The sequence below is a fragment of the Zea mays genome, chromosome 1, assembly GCF_902167145.1.
Source record: "Zea mays cultivar B73 chromosome 1, Zm-B73-REFERENCE-NAM-5.0, whole genome shotgun sequence".
Taxonomy (NCBI): domain Eukaryota; kingdom Viridiplantae; phylum Streptophyta; class Magnoliopsida; order Poales; family Poaceae; genus Zea; species Zea mays.
The window spans coordinates 200,535,699-200,557,479 of record NC_050096.1 but is presented as its reverse complement, the minus strand read 5'-3'; the positions used below and the strand labels follow the sequence as shown (position 1 = coordinate 200,557,479).

The following is a 21,781-nucleotide window of genomic DNA, read 5'->3' as shown; positions in this document are numbered from 1 at the left end:
TCGATATCTCCCTTTTGCTGGTGGTCTCTCAAAAAGTGATGCCGGATGTCTATGTGCTTTGTGCGGCTGTGCTCAACAGGATTCTCCGCCATGCGGATAGCACTCTCATTGTCACAAAGGAGTGGGACTTTGCTCAGATTGTAGCCAAAGTCCCGGAGGGTTTGCCTCATCCAAAGTAGTTGCACGCAACACTGACCTGCGGCAACGTACTCGGCCTCAGCGGTGGATAGGGCAACGAATGTTTGTTTCTTAGAGTTCCATGACACCAGGGACCTTCCTAAGAATTGGCACGTCCCCGATGTACTCTTCTTATCGACCTTACATCCAGCATAGTCAGAGTCTGAGTATCCAACTAAGTCAAAGGTAGACCCCTTTGGATACCAGAGCCCGAAGCAAGGCGTAGCAACCAAATATCTAAGAATTCGCTTCACCGCCACTAAGTGACACTCCTTAGGTTCGGATTGAAATCTAGCACACATGCATACGCTAAGCATAATATCCGGTCTACTAGCACATAAGTAAAGCAAAGAACCTATCATTGACCGGTATGCTTTTTGATCAACGGACTTACCTCCTTTGTTGAGGTCGGTGTGTCCGTCGGTCCCCATCGGAGTCTTTGCGGGCTTGGCGTCCTTCATCCCAAACCGCTTTAGCAGATCTTGCGTGTACTTCGTTTGGGAGATGAAGGTGCCGTCCTTGAGTTGCTTCACTTGGAACCCAAGGAAGTAGTTCAACTCGCCCATCATCGACATCTCGGATTTCTGTGTCATCACCCTGCTAAACTCTTCACAAGACTTTTGGTTAGTAGAACCAAATATTATGTCATCGACATAAATTTGGCACACAAACAAATCACCATCACATGTCTTTGTAAAAAGAGTTGGATCGGCTTTCCCAACCTTGAAAGCATTAGCAATTAAAAAGTCTCTAAGGCATTCATACCATGCTCTTGGGGCTTGCTTAAGTCCATAGAGCGCCTTAGAGAGCTTACACACGTGGTCGGGGTACCGTTCATCCTCGAAGCCAGGGGGTTGCTTCACGTACACTTCCTCCTTGATTGGCCCGTTGAGGAAAGCGCTCTTCACATCCATTTGGTACAACCTGAAAGAATGGTGAGCGGCATATGCTAGCAAGATACGAATGGACTCTAGCCTAGCCACAGGAGCGAAAGTCTCCTCAAAGTCCAAACCTGCGACTTGGGCATAACCTTTTGCCACAAGTCGAGCCTTGTTCCTCGTCACCACCCCGTGCTCGTCCTGTTTGTTGCGGAACACTCACTTGGTTCCCACAACATTTTGCTTCGGACGAGGCACCAGTGTCCAAACTTCATTGCGCTTGAAGTTGTTGAGCTCCTCCTGCATGGCCAATACCCAATCCGGATCTAGCAAGGCCTCCTCTACCCTGAAAGGCTCAATAGAAGAGACAAAGGAGTAATGCTCACAAAAATTAACTATTCGAGATCGAGTAGTTACTCCCTTGCTGATGTCACCCAGAATTTGGTCGACGGGATGATCCCTTTGAATCATCGCTCGAACTTGGGTTGGAGGTGCCGGTTGCACTTCTTCCTCCATCACATGATCATCTTGTGCTCCCCCTTGATCACACGCCTCCTGTTGATGAACCTGTTCATCGTCTTGAGTTGGGGGTAGCACCATGGTCGAGGAAGAAGGTTGATCTCGTTCATCTTGTTCCTGTGGCCGTACTTCTCCAATCGCCATGGTTCGTATAGCGGCCGTCGGAACATCTTCTTCATCTACATCATCACAATCAACAACTTGCTCTCTTGGAGAGCCATTAGTCTCATCAAATACAACGTCGCTAGAGACTTCAACCAAACCCGATGATTTGTTGAAGACTCTATACGCCTTTGTATTTGAGTCATAACCTAACAAAAACCCTTCTACAGCTTTGGGAGCAAACTTAGAATTTCTACCTTTCTTCACTAGAATGTAGCACTTGCTCCCAAATACACGAAAGTAAGATACATTGGGTTTGTTACCGGTTAGTAGCTCATACGAAGTCTTCTTGAGGAGGCGATGAAGGTAGACCCTGTTGATGGCGTGGCAAGCCGTGTTCACGGCTTCCGACCAGAAACACTCGGGGGTCTTGAATTCTCCAAGCATTGTCCTCGCCATATCGATTAGTGTCCTGTTCTTCCTCTCTACCACACCATTTTGCTGTGGTGTGTAGGGAGCGGAGAACTCGTGCTTGATTCCTTCATCCTCAAGAGATTCCTCCACTTGAAGGTTCTTGAATTCGGACCCGTTGTCGCTCCTTATCTTCTTCACCTTGAGCTCAAACTCATTTTGAGCTCTCCTGAGGAAGCGCTTGAGGGTCCCTTGGGTTTCAGACTTATCCTGCAAAAAGAACACCCAAGTGAAGCGGGAAAAATCATCAACAATAACTAAACCATACTTACTCCCTCCTATGCTCAGATAGGCGACAGGTCCGAAGAGGTCCATGTGCAGCAGCTCCAGGGGTCTTGAAGTGGTCATCACGTTCTTGCCGTGATGCGCTCCTCCCACTTGTTTACCTGCTTGACAAGCTGCACAAGGTCTATCTTTTTCGAAATGCACGTTAGTCAAACCTATCACATGTTCTCCCTTTAGAAGCTTGTGAAGGTTCTTCATCCCCACATGTGCTAAGCGGCGATGCCACAGCCAGCCCATGCTAGTCTTAGCTATTAAGCATGCATCTAGACCGGCCTCTTCTTTTGCAAAATCAACTAAATAAAGTTTGCTGTCTAATACACCCTTAAAAGCTAGTGAACCATCACTTCTTCTAAAGACAGACACATCTACATTTGTAAATAGACAGTTATACCCCATATGACATAATTGACTAACAGATAGCAAATTATATCCAAGACTCTCTACTAAAAATACATTAGAGATAGAATGCTCATTAGAAATCGCAATTTTACCTAACCCTTTTACCTTGCCTTGATTCCCATCACCGAATATAATTGAATCTTGGGAATCCTTATTCTTGACGTAGGAGGTGAACATCTTCTTCTTCCCCGTCATATGGTTTGTGCATCCGCTATCAATAATCCAGCTTGAACCCCCGGATGCATAAACCTACAAGGCAAATTCAGGCTTGGGACTTAGGTACCCAACTCATGTTGGGTCCTACAAGGTTAGCACAAATATTCTTAGGGACCCAAATGCAAGTTTTATCTCCCTTGCATCTTGCCCCTAACTTCCTAGCAACAATTTTCTTATCCTTTCTACAAATAGCAAAGGAAGCATTTAGAGCACAATAAATTTCGGAAGGTTCATTCACTACTTTCCTAGGAGCATTATGAACTACATTTCTCCTAGGCATTTGGTGAACAACATTTCTTCTAAACACATTTCTACCATGCATAACATGAGAACTAGAAGCAGTCATAGCATAAGAGTCATAAGCATGTGAATCAAAAACATCATTACTTCTAAAAGCATTTCTAGAGTATCTCCTATCATAGTACATGAAAGCATGATTCTTCTTAACACTATTAGCCATAGGAGCCTTCCCTTTCTCCTTGGTGGAGATAGGAGTCTTATGGCTTGTTAAGTTCTTGGCTTCTCTCTTGAAGCCAAGACCATCCTTAATTGAGGGGTGTCTACCCACTGTGTAGGCATCCCTTGCAAATTTTATTTTATCAACTTCACTCTTGCTAGTCTTAAGTTGAGCATTAAGACTAGCCACTTCATCATTTAGTTTTGAAATTGAAACTAAGTGTTCACTACAAGCATTAACATCAAAATCCTTACACCTAGTGCAAATTGTAATATTTTCAACATACGAGTTACTTGCTACTTCTAGTTTAGCAGTTAAATCGTTAATTTCACCTTTTAAAGAAGAAATGGTTTCATTACAAGTAGAAAGTTCACAAGAAAGTATTCCATTTCTTTTAACTTCTAGAGCAAGTGAATTTTGTGCGCTAACAAATTTATCATGTTCTTCATATAAGAGGTCTTCTTGTTTCTCTAAGGTTCTATCCTTTTCATTTAAGGCATCGATCAACTCATTAATCTTAGCTATCTTAGTTCTATCCAATCCCTTGAATAAACTAGAGTAATCAATTTCATCCTCACTAGATTCATCATCACTAGAAGAATCATAAGTATTAGCATTACGAGTGATTACCTTCTTTTCCCTTGCCATGAGGCAAGTGTGATGCTCGTTTGGGAAGAGAGCCGATTTGTTGAAGGCAGTGGCGGCGAGTCCTTCGTCGTCGGAGTCGGACGAAGAGCAATCCGAATCCCACTCCTTTCCAAGGTGTGCTTCGCCTTTGGCCTTCTTGTAAGCCTTCTTGTTCTCTCTCTTCCCATTTTTCCCTTGCTCCTGGTCACTATCATTTTCGGGACAGTTAGCAATAAAATGACCAAGCTTACCGCATTTGAAGCATGATCGCTTTCCCTTGGTCTTGGCCTTGCTTGGCTGTCCCTTTCGACCTTTTAGCGCCGTCTTGAATCTCTTGATGATGAGAGCCATCTCTTCATCATTGAGCCCGGCCGCCTCAACTTGCGCCACCTTGCTAGGAAGCGACTCCTTGCTCCTCGTTGCCTTTAGAGCAATGGGTTGAGGCTCATGGAGTGGACCGTTCAATGCGTCGTCGACGTATCTTGCCTCCTTGATCATCATCCGCCCGCTCACGAATTTTCCAAGTACTTCCTCGGGCGTCATCATCGTGTACCTGGGATTCTCACGAATATTGTTCACGAGATGAGGGTCAAGAATGGTAAAGGACCTGAGCATTAGGCGGACGACGTCGTGATCCGTCCAACGTGTGCTTCCGTAGCTCCTTATTTTGTTGATAAGAGTCTTGAGCCGGTTGTAAGTTTGAGTTGGCTCCTCTCCCCTTATCATGGCGAATCGTCCAAGCTCGCCCTCCACCAACTCCATCTTGGTGAGCATGGTGATGTCGTTCCCCTCGTGAGAGATCTTGAGGGTGTCCCATATCTGCTTGGCATTGTCCAAGCCACTCACCTTATTGTACTCTTCCCTGCACAAAGACGCTAAGAGAACAGTAGTAGCTTGTGCATTTCTATGAATTTGTTCATTTATAAGCATAGGGCTATCCGAGCTATCAAATTTCATTCCATTCTCCACAATCTCCCATATGCTTGGATGGAGAGAGAATAAGTGACTACGCATTTTGTGACTCCAAAATCCGTAGTCCTCCCCATCAAAGTGTGGGGGTTTGCCAAGAGGAATGGAAAGCAAATGCGAATTCGAACTATGTTGAATACGAGAATAATCAAATGAAAAGTTCGAATTGACCGTCTTTTTGTAGTCGTTGTCATCATCCTTTTGGGAAGAAGTAGATTCATCACTATCGTCGTAGTAGATGATCTCCTTGATGCGCCTTGTCTTCTTCTTCTTCCCTTCCTTCCGCCTTTGCCCCGAGCCGGAGTCGGTAGGCTTGTCGTCCTTCGGCTCGTTGACGAAGGATTCCTTCTCTTTGTCGTTGATCACGATTCCCTTCCCCTTAGGATCCATCTCTTCGGGCGGTAAGTCCCTTTGTGAAGAGAACGACTCTGATACCAATTGAGAGCACCTAGAGGGGGGGGTGAATAGGTGATCCTGTAAAAACTTAACTTATAGCCACAAAAACTTGTTAGAGGTTAGCACAATAATTGCCAAGTGGCTAAAGAGAAGATCTTGCACAATACGACAATCACAGAGAATTCAACACAGAGGAGACACGGTGATTTATCCCGTGGTTCGGCCAAGTACAAAACTTGCCTACTCCACGTTGTGGCGTCCCAACGGACGAGGGTTGCAATCAACCCCTCTCAAGCGGTCCAAAGACCCACTTGAATACCACAGTATTTTGCCTTGCTTATCTTTATCCCACTTGCGAGGAATCTCCACAAATTGGAGTCTCTCGCCCTTACACTTAAGATTCACAAAGAAGCACGGAGTAAGGGAGGGAAGCAACACACACAAATCCACAGCGAAACGCGCACACACACGGCCAAGATTCGAGCTCAAAGACTATCTCACAGTTTCTCACAAGAACAGAGCTCGAATCACTTAGAATCACAAACGAATGCGCAAAGACTGAGTGTGGATGATCAAGAATGCTCAAGAGTTGCTTGGTGTCCTCCTCCATGCGCCTAGGGGTCCCTTTTATAGCCCCAAGGCAGCTAGGAGCCGTTGAGAACAAATCTGGAAGGCCATCTTTGCCTTCTGTCGTCGGGCGCACCGGACAGTCCGGTGCACACCGGACAGTGTCCGGTGCCCGATTCCTTTCCTTAAATGGCGAAGCCGACCGTTGCAGATGCGGGAGCCGTTGGCGCACCGGACATGTCCGGTGCACACCGGACAGTCCGGTGCCCCCTTCCGACCGTTGGCTCGGCCACGTGTCCTTCGCTGATCGCGCGGCTGACCGTTGGTCCTGGCCGACCGTTGGCTCACCGGACAGTCCGGTGCACACCGGACAGTCCGGTGAATTTTAGCCGTACGCCGTCAGCAAATTCCCGAGAGCGGGCTCTTCGGCCGAGGGAGCCTGGCGCACCGGACACTGTCCGGTGCACCACCGGACAGTCCGGTGCCCCAGACCGAAACAACCCCTTGGCTGTACACAGCCAAGTCTTCTCTTCTTCTTCTTCCTGTTTCTAATACTTAGACAAGTATATTAGTACACAAAACCAATATACTAAAACTTAGAAACATACCTTTGCTCTAGATTTGCACTTTGTTCATCCATGGGTATTGATTCACATTTAAGCACTTGTGTTGACACTCAATCACCAAAATACTTAGAAATGGCCCAAGGGCACATTTCCCTTTCACATATCAAGCAAGCAATCTCAGTAGGAAATTTTGCTATTTCGTGTCGAAGCACACTGCATTCCTGGTACGCCAAATAGCCCAACAAACAGCAGCTAGCCCCACTGATTGCACTGATTACCCTGAGGAAAAATATTGCCATCCCAAACCCATACTGATCAAGGCTTCCTGGTCAACAATCCGACCCAAAGAATAAACCAACAGACTCCCTTAGATCTTGTTCGGTTGCATGAGGATCGTAGGAGATTGAGGGCTTGTCCGGTTAGGGGCAAATTGAGGAGGATTGTCCTAAGGGACTTGCATTTGCTTTATTTGTTGCCTGAATTTTCCCCTCTCAAAGATGACATTAACGGTTTCAGTTTCTGCATTTTCATTGCTCATTACATGGAACAAATTTCTTTTATCAGTGCAAGCATAGTGTGTTTCAGTGGAAGTTGCATTCTAGAACAATTTCTGCTATAGGCGTTCCCATCGTGATGACATGGATTTTTCAAGATTAATACTTTCTTTGGTAAGCAGCATGTTAGAACTGTACAAATCTTCTGTTACCTCACTGTTGAGTGAGTGATGTTTTGAAGCTTCCACTCAGGCACCTATGTGGCCTGACTGGCACATCTTACACTTTCAGCCACTACAAGTGAGTCTACATTAAAAGTGAGTTTAGATTCTTTTGTCCACACATATATAGATGCGACAACTGAAATGTGTGCTTATGGAGACTCTGTAGAGACGTGATGTAGGACTGCAACCGACCTATGTTGGTTAAGTGTAGACGGTGCCATTGATCTTCTAGTTGTTATATAAAGAGTTTAGTTACATTGTATAGATACACAAAATATACGAACTTGATTAATTGTTCGTTTTAGATTGTCCATGGAATATGAACACACCTAACAAAAAGAATTTTATCCAATTGCAGTTCTTTTATATATAATATGCAAAAGCACGTAAACAGGTGTACCGTGATTATTACACGTGGTAGGAGAAGAAGAAGTTGTCGATGAGGCTGCGCTTGCCGCTGATTTCCAAAACCTTCGGAATCTCCTCGGGCCGGACCACGCTGTGGAAGGAACAAAAGCACGTAAACAGGTATCTGTCGAAGTCTTTAACACCATGAAAAATATCAGTAACCATAACACAGATAGCATGCAAAAGCACGAACAAAAGCACGAAAAATGTCGTTGTGCGTCTTTGAAGGTGCGTCAACTGTTCTTTAGTGAATTTGGAATACTTGTTTCCTACAGAGCATCTACAATCATTTGGAATACTTGTTTTTCAGTTTATCCTCCCGCCGTGAATTATAAAAACATTTGTTGATCCAAAAACACTTTTGGAGTGCATTTTTGTACAGAAACCTACAGATCGGAACTTTTGGAGTGAAGAAATTGCAAATTAGACAATCTAATTAAAAAAATTTAAACCATATTGACATTCTGTTTCATGTGTTAGTAGATTTTCCCTAGCCTGATCCACTTGCACCAAGCAAAATGGTTGATACTGTGGATCCACACAAAAGGACAGAGATATCAGGAGTATCATGGATGTTTGTAAGAAAATAATAACCTTGTTGTGCATGTTTTCCCGTGGCAATATGTTAGAGCTATTGCTAGATCTCTCTAACTAATGATTAAGCCCACCGTGAGAAGCAAACATAATCCTAACTCGAGAAATCCCTACAGTTAGAGAAAGCAAGCAAGAGGGGATGCAAAAGGTTGAGTAAGGCTAACCAAGGTACGTGCAGTTGCAGAGGAGCCGCAACACCTCCCAGTTCGCTGGTGGCGTTGCCGTCGCAGGGAAGAATCACCTTGCACCAACCACGTAGGAGTATAAGATTAAAAATAAATTTCATATTATCCCTGTATAGTATCATTTTCTTTTGTTTTCCCAAATAGCAGACCAGCCAAATAATATACCACTATTTACTTATGCAATAACATGAAATATTATTATGAAACACTATATCCGAGTACAATTTCTGAACTACAGATTAGTGATGGTGCTGGTGAAGAACCAAATGGAAAACAAGCACTCACCAGATTTCACTTTATTTTTGCACTAATGGGCGTGAATAACATACTTGAGAACCAGAAACTATATGGAGGACCTGCACTTAATTTTAATATTATACTACAAATTAAATTAGGTGGTAAACAGTATACAAGGATGTGGATCCTAAGAAATCTCATCTTAATTACCTCATAAACAAACTATGTCAGATTAGCATTCAAAAAATTCAACATGTTAAGACAGAGCCCTTTATGCTGAACGTAGGGAGTATCAGGTATGGATGCAGGAACATAATAAATGATGTCCAAAACTCAACCTGATCAGAGCACTGCCGAAAACAGCTATTGCAAAATGTTTTCATAGCTGCACCTGGCAGCCGGCACATACAACAGACAGAATCGTATAGACTGACAACTCTGATAACCGTTGCATCTCATCTCATGTGCTTATTCATTGCCAAAATTATAATGATGATATTGCTTTATTCACTGGATGTTGGGATGATAAATCATGTAACATTATTAGGAAATAACACAGGTATGACTGATTTTCCATGGGCCATGAAAAACATCATTTGAACCACTACAATGGACTGGCCGTTGTAATTTTTTGGTTCATGACTTCCCCTTTCTATTTTCCTTTTGCTTATAAAAAATGTAATAATACAAGTATGGACTTAAATGCTGGGTTGTTTTTGTTCTGAAGTATCTGAAATTTGCAGCTGCCAGCTAGGTCCACAGATAGTGTCATATGTACTTATGGGTTCTGATTGTAGTTTTTTGGTAACAGTGGTATGCTTATATAATTCAGACTTTGTGTAATATTGGTGAGTTCTTAGGAACATTATAGTAAACCAGTAGCAAAAGAAGGTTTATTCATTTCTTTATGCTGAAGAAAATTATGAGCATTGCTAGGTACCACAATGTCCTATTCATAATTTTGTAAGCAAAAGGACTAATTTTGTGTTGCGCCTAAGGTACTTAACCCAATCGACTGGACTTGGTGAAGTATCATCACGTCTAGTTTGGGTTGACTCAATTACCATCTTTGCAAAAGAGGGCAAACAGAATGATGCCGTGTGGATCTGAAAATATAGAAATAGAATAGAATCAGGAAACAACTTGAGTTCTAATGCAAAGGAGTGAAATCAGCAAAAATACACACCTCCGAGTTGTAGAACTTAAGGGGTCCTTTTGATTTCGTAGAATGTTCATCCTCCTCGATGTTGAAAACAGGGTGCTTCCTGATTGATGATTCCATGCTGTCAAGGTATAGTAACCTTCATGTGCGATTATAAACTGCACCTGGCAGAACTGATTCTCCAAGAGCCTGAAGAGACAACTGGATCATCAATTAACCAGACATCGTTATTTCTGCAGACTGCAGGCGTGTCACCACTTAACCCAAAATATCAGATGAACCTCTTCCCTTTTATGGTTCTCTTCTCCCTCTCTGATTTACCTTTTTCAAAGATAATGCTGGAAATGGATTTATCAGATTAACTGACAAGTAATAAACATTATAAAGGTAAAATGATGTCAGTAACAAAACAGTACAATATCATCATTTTACAAACTGAAAACATCAAGGTCATATGCAGGGAAAAGAACTACACAAATACAGATAGATTACCAATTCCTGACTCTACGTATTCCTTTCTTTAATGGTCACTGGCAGGGAAAGAAATCTTCATTCACATGAGTTCCTTGAAAGCCCACGAAAATACATGAGTTTCAGTCTTTCATCAGACAAAAAATGGGGCAAACAAAAGATCTCAAGAAGGCTTGAATGGAAGGGGAAAATCCACTTTGACTTACTTTTCAGTCTTTGTTTGCTCAGGATCCCAAGTTCCTATTCAATTCTTCGCCTGTTTTGCTTTACCTTTCTGTTGAAACCGCGCGGACACAACTCTGAATTTCTGATTCTACTGTTCATTACATTTTTCATAAAAGAATATGTTCTTTCGGCCTCCACTCTGGCGTACTTATTACGTACGTATACAGCTTCTCGCAACTAAAAATACAGCAAAATTTGAGCTTCTGGGGTAGTACATCATGTAGAAGACTATACAACTTGATAGCTAGATCCATCGCAGCAACAACAGCCAATCCAGTTGGAGACCTAAAATCTTCTGTCAAACCCAACAGTATAGAGTCGTATAGTGACTTGTAATTCTCAAAAACCTTGGCTAGAGTTTGCTCAATTTGCTCCTCAACTTCCCAAGTATTCGGTTCTGTTTGAAGAAATTTCAGTCAAGCAATACTGGTGAGATATTTGTCAAAAAAAAAAGAATTAATTTGTTTAGTGAATTATAATTTAATTTGTACAGCCAATAAAGTGTTGACATGAATTTAGAAAAGTGTTGCCATGGCTGAAAACATAGTGACCAGAAAACAATACATGTCTAGTGGAAGAGAAATATACCTCTTGGTGGCTCAAAGTTGAGCTTCCAGGGACTGGAGGAACATCTGCCTCAACTCCAATGTAGTTGGCCAACCATGCATAGAAGTACATCATCCGCCTCAACTCCAGCGTCAAGGACAAGCGCCACTCGAGCATCCACGGCATCACCACCGTCAACCTCACCAATAACGACATCAGCGGCAACCCCTCGGCCTTGCCGTCCCCTCTGCACAAAATATTTTTTCTTCCATAGTGCGAAAGTTGCTGAGAGTATGAAAAAAGTAATCTTCCCTTGAAGATTCCATGGCGTAGTAGGACAGATGAAAATTGTGAAAACAACTTAAAACAAAAACATACTTTAAATAGCAATGAGCGGTGCATGTAGAGACCGATAGGCAACTTTCTAAGATGAAGCACAACAGATCCTATACTTGATTTAATGGCTGCAATGCACTCTTTCCATCATTGAAGCAACTTTTCTTCATTGGAAGTTGTACCCCTTAATGATGAACAAAAAAATATTAATAGCAACAGGGAGTGTGAGGGGGACCTGTATCACTATTTTTAATCTTGTGTCACTGTACATACTACAAAAAACTAATGAGCCATTATAGTGGGTTAGCACAGGCCATCCAGTTAAACAAAAATATTAATAGCAACAGGGAGTGCTTATGACTTTGTATCATGGTCACACAATAGGAAAAAAAATCTACCACGCAGTAAGATCAAATATCATTTCTGATATAAATTAAAAATAAAACATCAAAAGCATTGGAAATATAAGCCTCTGATATGTAGTTAGTAATCACATATCATAATAATCTGATGACACTTTTTTATAAAAAAAAGTCAGAGTAAGCACGTAGCATTTTGTATCTAGTAGTCAAGGAAAAATATAGCATGACAAGCCCTGCAAAATGTGGCGATCAACTCAACAGGTGTGCAATGGCAATTAATTCTAGGACAGAATGATACATGCATCACAAGGGAACATAGACGATGGTGCATGAGAGAATGAAACAGGACCTTGCAAGGAATAAGTCATGGAATATTGGGAAATCAGATGAAAGTTCACTGGAGAAAAGGTAGACTGAAATCTGTAGTCCAGTCTATGTATACCTTATTGTAGGAGTCCTCATCATAGACAATTTTTATAGCATCGACATGAGTACCAATAATCTTCATCCGCACCCCATTATCTTTTTGAATATTCACCTGAGTAAACAAGCAAGCAACTATCGATGAGCACAGCAAAATAGCTACTACATCAATGATTGTGATCTTATAGCAATGACCAAGGCATGTAAATTCCAAATTCAATTAAAACAACCATTTAGCACTGTTTTAAGCTCATTTCTTACTTTTGGACACACATGCTTCACCAGACAATGCACCTGAAGTTTTCCAAGCACACATCTCGCCAAAAGCATCCAAGCAAGGCACCTAAGATGGGAGCACTGCACAACATCGGGACAAGGCTGGTCGTTGTCGATCTACAAATGTGCATGACCTGCTCTAAAAATATTTTAGAGCGTGGGGCAGCAGGACACTTGATATACAAATGTACATGATATACACACCCCAGATGATTATAAAGTGCATACTGACACTTGATCCAATGCTTTAGGACATCAAGATACATTACCGTACCATCACTACATGTAGAACAAACCATTCAAGATCAAGGCATTAAAGAAGGAACTCTGCACCAACAACCACCATAATCAGGCCTCCTTCAATATCAACTCCACGGTAATTGTAGTTGCTGGAAAATACCAGTCTGTAGGCAATGAAGTCATTGGAGCATATGTCATTTAATATACCTTCGCATAAACATACTTAAGCATAAACAAGAAGTATAAGATCATAACATAATTTCAGCAATCTCTAAAAGATTAAGAGAATTTGCTTTTGTGAGGTATCGTAAATGAATTGAGTATTCATATGCTGCAGATAATGAATGACAACCTAGATCCCCATATCCAAGTAACCTAGCATAATTAAATCCCTTTTGAGTTTGAGCAAAATTTTCCCATCTCCTTGCACTATAGATTCGGATCTTTAATTATTGACATAAGCGAAGGATCCAAGTATGAATCCAATTTGAAATAACCCCTCTAGAATAATCAGAGAAAGTGAGTCAAAGAACAAATATTGGAAGATAAAGATCTACAACTAAATGTAGTCAATACAAGAGACCATGTAAATCAAACAACAATGAGACAAAGAACTTGTAACAAATAAGGATAATTCTTTCAGAAAACAAGAATGATAACAACTTAAATATATTTACCTGCACAAATAGGACCATTAAAATAAAATTCAAACTAATTAATATGAACAAAAAGGATATAATAAATTCTCCATGTATAGAATTAGAAAAGAGGAAGATCAACAAGAGTTGCAGACACTATTCTATCTACCGCACCAGTAGGCAAATGTCTTATTTTTATTTTCCTTCCATCTATTGTCGTAGCACCATTCTCATCCCCAACATTAGGGAGCTTTACTATCACAATCGCTTCCTCCTGCTTGTCTAGAGGGAAATACAGTGGGAGCAACCTGCATTGTATAATTGCTTACAAGAAGCTGATGAAGAACTAAAAGGTAATACACGTTCTAGGGTTCAGTTTAAGTATCGTTTGCATATCTGTATGTTAGATGATGGCCCAGTACAAAAAACAATACCATAATTTTTGTCTTTTTGCTTCTCCAGAAAACTTCTAATAGTTCCTGCAAAATTCAAAGAATAAAATAGCTATTTACCTATAATATTCACGGATTAAAAGCATGAACGTAGAAAGAACAATTCATCCATAACTTCCATTTTATACCACTAACTGTTTTGTCCTATACGTGTTTGAGAAATGAGAGGAGTGTTGAGAGTTACTTTTTGTTAAGGTTAGTACCACAACTAACATCAACAAGAGTTGCAGATCTCAAATGGTCACCTTGCAGCCACCTCCTCTTCCACCCCGACTCCCGAGCGATCACCTGTTGCCACGGGCGTTGTACATGGCTCGCCAGTAGTTGTAGTACTCCTGCGCCCCCATGGGCTCCCACCTCGCATCCACCTCCACCACCATCCCGAGCAATCGCTTGTCCACGGGCACCCGCAGCGAGCGCTAGCTGCATCCAGGGAGGGAGCCAGGGTGGATCGCAATGCCTTGAGGGGTAGGGGCATCCACGCGACCGTCGATCCATACCCTAGATGCACCACCGTCGACCTCCATGGGTTGTTGCAGATGGAAGGAGGTGCCATCGCCGCTGCTATCGATGGAGGGCTGGAGGCGGACAATGGCTTGCGTCGTATGTGTCAGCGAGCCGCACGAGGAGGTCCTGCAGCGACACCCCTCTTGCATACCACAGCGTGCCGTCTCCTGGGCGCGGGAGGATGCGATCGCCCAGGCTGAATAGCAGCTTCATCCGCTCGCCGCCCCCACAGCCGCCGCCGCTACCAGCGTCGTCCAACTCTGCGACGGTGGCGACCATTCATGTCTGCTAGGCCCGCCACCCCTTCCCTCCCTTCCTCTATCTTCCTTCCCCTGCTGGATCTAACCTCGGGCTCCACCCACGAATCCAAACCCTAGCGTGGACAGATTCGTCTCTTGGTGTGCGGGGAATGTGAGGAGGGAGCGTTGATGGGGGGAGGGGGAGCACGGGAGATTGCCGGGGGTGGTGGGGCGGGGCGCGGGGGTCATGGAGGCAGTGGCATAGCGGGGATGGGGGGAGCGGGTGGAGCCGAATGCGCGAGGGGTAGGATGCCGGGCGCGGGGCCGCGGGGGCGACGATGACGGGGCGTCGGCATAGAATTTGCTAGGATTGCGCTACGGGATCATCGCGCCGACGATGGAAGGTATGCCGTGCGCGAGAATGTCGGGAGCGGATTTGGGGGCATGAGCAAGGACGCCAGAGGGGCACGGGGGCAGGCAGAACCGTGGTGCACGCTGTGAACGTCTACAATAGAGTCTTATATAGTAGTAGAGACTAGGTGAATGCCCGTGCGTTGCTACGGAGCGAACATGTTACGATAAGATACATTAAAATTCAAAATACTAATTACTATTTTATGTTCTTATTCACATCTTTTAAAAGTTAAGATATTTTACATACCTTAAAATCCCTACACATCAAACAAATCCATCATGTGCAGTAAAATACAATAGAGAAGCATGCAGATACTTTCAGTTTTCAAGCAACTAATGCAAAACCAGAGAAACATTACCAGCTCTAGGCAATAAAAACCATGGAATTAGGTGATCATTGTAAATTTAATGTTGATGCTTTATTAGATCTGACCCAAAAAGTACAAATGAAGATGATGATCAAAATGGCAACTCTTCAAATATGCTAATATTTGCCAGTGTACACCAAGGAATTCAAAAGAGCAAAATATTGGATTCGAGTAACTCTTCAAAATGGCAACTCTTCAAATAATGTTTCCTTCTGTGACTGCAGCGTGTAACCTCCCATGGCCTGCGATGGGTTGGTACTGTCCAACCTTGCAGGCATTTGGCGGTAACCGTATGCTTGTGGGATCTGTTGGTGAGCAGGATACCTTGAATCCGTCACTGGGCCATTAACTCTTACTGATCCTGCTGTGGCAAATGGAAAACAATCTCAGAACAAGGAGGAACATCGTAAGTCAGAAAATATCAACAGATCATTTGTAGTACTCTCTCCGTACCAAATTATAAGTCATTTTGGTTTTTGTAGATAACATAGTTTTTGCTCTGTATCTAAGCCCAAACGACTGACTTGCAATTTGGAACAGAGGGAGTTGGTAGTAAGTGAACACGAAAATACCTGCTTGTGCTTGCAGCCCTTGTGGAGTCAGAGATGTCCTGGTAACATTTCTAGGACCACTTGCTTTCTCCCAAGGATTCTTACACGAATCATCAGAGACTGGTCTAACCCTTGATGACACAGCAAGAGGTTGTTCCTTGGCAGGAATTGGATTCGATTGAACCACAGTGGTCCTACAAAATGAAGCTGCAGATTAGCAAAACCAAAAGGCAAAAGCTTTCACTCAACTAAATTACAGTGACAAAAGGACATAAGCCCAGACAAGTGGGAGCAACTTTCCCGGCTACTCCTTACCATTGGGCACTCAGGCCACAAGGGAGAACCTTAATATGGAGAGAAACTAAGATGTAAATGTACTTGAAATTGCACCTCAAAGCAGTGTGAGAATGAAATCAAGACTATGATGTCCTATTTACCTGAGAAGGGATGCATGTTTCCTGTCTGTTGGAACTGATGGGTCGTTACCACCACTCTCTTCAAGATGAGAAAACTGCTTCTTAAATTGATCAACAGCACTGCATAAAAATAGCCAGCAACTGTTTCGTCAAGTGTTCAAACGGATGGATACATGAGCAATTACATGCATGCGCAAAGCAACATACATGTGCAAACACAGAAAAGCTAAAACCTTGGGTAGACAAAGGTTGTCCTCTCTGTGCCATTAATTTAGCTACTTAGGTGATATTCCAGTATCTCCCAGAATATCAACTCTCTTATCTCTTACTTTGACATTCTTTTGTGCTCAAAGTCAAATTCCACTTTTCTGATTGGCTGATAGGATGGTTCTCTTTCAACCCCGGCAAGACCTTTGAAGTATGGATCACGCAATGCCTGAAACAATTGAAAGAGATGTTATAAATACTTAGGATCACAAAGTAAAGTTGAAAGCAACATCACAGATCTAGATCCATAGAGAAAAATTAGACACAAAGAAGTTTTAAGATGAAACAGCAGCAAAGGACTACCTCTTCTGCTGTCAGACGATCCTTTGGATCAAACGCTAATAGTTTTTCTAACAGTTTAAGTGCCAAAGGATCTGCACTGGGAAACTTCTGGGAAAATGGAACAGGGTCCTTCTTCCTCATGCTGCTCAAGTACCTTCTTGCTTTCTCATTCCGAACCTGAAAAGGAATAAAAAAATAAGTTCAGCTTAGGAGTCCCTGAGCCATGACACAAACTAAAAATATTGTTTCCTTGGTTTTAGCACTATACCCGAGAAATTGTATCCTTGCCTATCATAACTAACAATCAATCCAGACGAAAAATGACAGTGTACAATAAGTACTGGATATGCTTACCTTACACTTTGGATCAATTAGTTCAGTTGGATTCAACATGTGTCTGCAATTGTCACATTGATCACCTCGCACAGCTTTATTAGTACACCCTTCTGTTGGGTATGCTCCTTCTATAATTTGTGTACTGGCAGTTACAATAGTCCTTTTAGCTTGGTATAATCATTCATATGTATTTATTCCATCAAGTTTAGATGTATTTACTCAGTACACTATGATAGTTTTCATTCATGTCAATTAAGCCAAGAAAAATGCATAGAAATGAGTGCCTTAATATAAAGCCAAGTAGCCAACTATTAACTCCTAGGTTGGTCTCTTTTTTTTCATTCCATGGCACTCTAACAGCTATCGAAAGTTGTTATATCAAGAGACTACAATCACCGAATAGTGATAAGGGGAACTCAACCACAAATTTTCACGACTCATTAATGATGTAATATAGTTACATACTCACTTAAAATTAACATGGACAGAGAACTCACCAATGTAAACAAGCGTAAGAAAGTTGAAGAGCATTCCAACAAATGAAACCAGCCACAAAATCATTATCATCTTTTGTACTATGGAGAACAGGAATAGGTAAGAGCATATATAGTTAGGAAAAATATAACTTTCCTATCTGTCTTGATGGCGATGTCATGACCGACAGACAACAGCCTATTGATCCATACAAGAGCATAATATGCAGCTTTTTCAACAACTGCATTTGAAACCTCAAGATTAGGAAGATATGATTGAAAAATCTAATACCTAACAGATGTATAGCATTTGGTTGCTTCATAACAAGTTGAGGCAAGTGTTACAAACTTTAATTTGTGAAAGTACAGATCTCTCTCCTCAAGCATTGATGGGGGCAGTCCCCAATCATACGGAACAGCGATAATTGCATTAGCTTCAATGCCAAACTCTACACACCATTTGACCCATTCTTTCCATACTGAAGAGAGAGGACCTGAAACCTTGCCCAATAAAATAATATCAGTGCAAGGTGTTTTCCCTTCCCTTTCTCTCTTCATGAATAAATGAAATGGGTAGCTTCAGAATGCACTAACAAACATGAGTACTGAATGCACCCTGTCTAACAGGACTATTCTGAAGTGTAGAACGCAATGCTAATATCAAAGCAAATATGGGGAGTTGCCATTTGGAAACAGATGAACGTAGATTACTTTGAAAGAAGCAGTAGTGTGAGTGAGATACAGATAACTGTACATGCACAAATTATTCCACATTGTTCAGCTTAGACATGAATAAAGAACATGATTCTCTCCTAATCAATACTTTGTTGTAGCACCTATGGTCATTAGTTTGATGATCTCGTGTAAAAAAACATTTTCTGTTTCAGCCATGTTTCAGCCACTTCAGCTCAGAACTTGCAAAAATGTTTTCCAAAATGAACTTTTCACTCAACATGGAGTATGATATAATCTAAAAATTATCATGTAATAGATATTAGAGTCTCTAGATATTACAACTCATGGCTACAACTTTGTGAAGTCAGTGCTAAGAAAAAAGAAAGTAAGCCATACGTTTTACCTGTTATATAACCAGGGTCCAGCTCTGTAATTGCAGAAAGACCACTATCAGGCCTTGACTTGCATTCGGGATGGTCTGTCTGATTATAGGGTTCAAGCAGCATGCATTTAAGCCAGCAATTTACCGCAGAGAAAAGCTGCAGGCAATGGAACGCATCAAAACCAGTAGATCTTGGATACTTAGAAGTGGAGCAAATTTAGCCTCTTATAAGCTGCGCATGTTTTCCATTTTAGATATGGCAGTCATTGCTTGTAATGCTCTGGTCTAGTTTGGGACGAACAAGGTACCATGTGATGGCCAACATATGGCTATTCATGGTGGCAAGCAAAACTGGCCAAAGCTGCTCAAGCAGTTGCTGCCTTGCTGGCTTTGCGCCTACCTGACATACCAAAGGTGTTCCAGAGTTAGTTGTCTGTTGGGTATCACTTTCATGGCACTCACATCCAGAGATAAGATGCTCTGGTCCAGTACAAAGTTTATCCCAACAAAAACTGCTCCAGTCTCCAGATCTATTTATGGATATACGATTCCCATCACTAATAAAAAAAGGAAAAATAAGCATGGGAACAGATGAAAAATGTGTAGGCTTCTCGTAGCGGATCCCTAAAGCATATGAGAGCATATAATCATTCATCTATCCGTATGAGAGCATATAGTTACATACTCACTTAAAATTAACATGGACAGAGAACTCACCAATGTAAACGAGCGTAAGAAAGTTGAAGAGCATTCCAACAAATGAAACCAGCCACAAAATCAATATCATCTTTTGTACTATGGAGAACAGGAATAGATAAGAGCATATATAGTTAGGAAAAAATATAACTTTCCTATCTGTCTTGATGGCGATGTCATGACCGATAGCCAACAACCTATTGATCCATACAAGAGCATAATATGCAGCTTTTTCAACAACAGCCTATTCAGCAAATTGTACATTGTTGATCACAGAATAAGACACAAGATCACAAAAATCTAATACCAATTAGGGACATTGAAAAATGATGAACAAGTCAATTCCGAGCAATCAGGAAATATGATTACATTTCTTAAAATCAAATGATGTTAACTTCTATCAAGTTAACAGATCATACAGAATGACTTGGTGCTAGGAGTTGTTGAACCATAATAATATGAACAATTATCAACATCAAAAGATAAAAAAGGCATAGAGCACTCAATATAGGGTAATGGCATAAACACCTAAGCATGCCTTGTATAAGGGATAGAATAACATTACTACAGGCTATGGAGACAAATGGCACATGCTATGGTTTCACACAGCAGGAACAAAGGAGGGGTATGCATACCTGGTGGGTGAGTGTCGCAGGCGGAGGAAAGGGCCCTCAGCTAATTTATTTTCATCAAGTGATCAAGTATAGTATCTAGCTCAATAATTTTCATTATAGCATCACAGGGCAAATTAGGTACATCACCTCTTTTGATCAAAAAGAACATAGCAAATCAGTTATCAGGGCACAATTACATGTCAGGGCAACCATAAGTGCACACACACCACATATGCAGTTAAGCTCTTTCTGTCAAATGTGCAGTTCAGCTCTTTCACAAACACAACTCCCTCATATATCACACATCCCTCAGTGTGTAGTAACCGTCAACACATATGCAGTCATTAGGGATTGCATCATAGGGCATGAGTATAGAACCAAATTCCTCATCAATTAAGGAGACTCATTTCACAGCTTAATACATGAGAGGAGACTGATGAGTGCAAACCTAACAGGGGACCGGATTGATGGGAGGTTAGGGCGAGGGAGAGGAGAGGGCCGAACTATCGGGGATAATAACCAGCGCCGATGGTCGGATCCAAAAGATAGCACCAGGGTTGGAGGGGAGGGCACAACAAGTGACGGTGTGGGGGAGGAGAGGCCCACGAACGGCTAGTGATGGTGGGGAGAAATGCGGCATCCACCTTGGTGAAGTCGAAGCGTGACTGCTTCATGGGGTGTTGAGGTCTCGCGTGGCCGATGTCCTCCCCATCGGCCATCCCGATGTTGTTGAGGGCTGAATGGGGAGAGGAGCAGGACGACTCACCTGTGCCGACGCGCGACTCGAGCTCTTCTGGTCGCGGATCGGGGGGTTGTGGCAGGTGTGAAGCCGCACGGTTGCCGTTCCCTCACATCGCGCCAGGGGATCTGGGGTGGTGGCGGGTGCGGATGCGGATCTGGAGCCGCTCGGTCATGACTCCCGAGCATCACGCCGAGGCTGGGGAGGCCGGGGGGGTTGTGGCGCCGATGACGGGGGCAGGGAGGCGCTGAAGACGGGGAGGACGCGAGGATGGGCGGCAGCGGCGTTCGCGGTAGGGGCGAGCGGGGCGGGGATGGTGAACTTGACGGGCGACATGTGGGGGCGCGCGGCGCCGCCTCGTCAGTCTCCTCCTGGCGGGGGCGCGTGGTAGCAGTCGCGGCAACTATGGAGGGGGGCACCGACGATGCGCGGGGATCGATGTGGGGCGCCGACGACGAACGGGCGCGGCAGATGTGGATCCTCATCGTATGCGCCGATGGAAGGGGGTCGATGCAGAGCGTGGATGGGGGCACGGCGCGTGGATGGAAGGGCGGGCGACAACGACGAGGGGGAGAGGATCACGGGGCGAGACATAGGCGAGGGTGCGGCGGGGGCTGGCCGAGATTGGCGGTTGTGGCCAGCGCGGGATCCGCGGAGGGGGCGAGATACGGGGCGGGGGCGGTGGGGGGACGGTGCCTGTGCGGTCGTGGGGGGAGGGGCACGGCGGGGGCTGGCGGGCTGCTTCCTTGCGCGTGGGAGGGTGCGGGGGCAACCAGGTGTGGACGCTGACAGTACTATCTTAATAGAGTAGTATAGATTTACTATTTTTTGCTAGAGAGCTGCTATTTATATGTGTGCTAGGGTTAGGATTTTGAGTGGGCTTAATAGGCTGGGCCCAAAATTCAAACGGGCTTTGTTAA

The 21,781-nt window shown here is 43.2% G+C and overlaps 1 long non-coding RNA gene and 1 pseudogene across 2 annotated transcripts; both read right to left on the bottom strand.

The window, feature by feature from the left end:
• Positions 1–8,062: 8,062 nt before the first annotated feature.
• LOC103643040 (uncharacterized) lies at positions 8,063–10,498 on the bottom strand. Of its 2 annotated transcripts, none has more exons than XR_560784.3 (3): positions 9,958–10,498; positions 8,514–9,877; positions 8,063–8,141 (listed from the first exon to the last, which is right to left on the bottom strand). It is a non-coding gene; the product is annotated as an uncharacterized lncRNA (long non-coding RNA). The 2 variants fall into 2 exon arrangements; XR_004855441.1 differs by having other exon boundaries at positions 8,065–8,154.
• Positions 10,499–15,524: 5,026 nt separating this feature from the next.
• Positions 15,525–17,732, bottom strand: LOC103643037 (mitogen-activated protein kinase 9-like; annotated as a pseudogene).
• Positions 17,733–21,781: the final 4,049 nt, after the last annotated feature.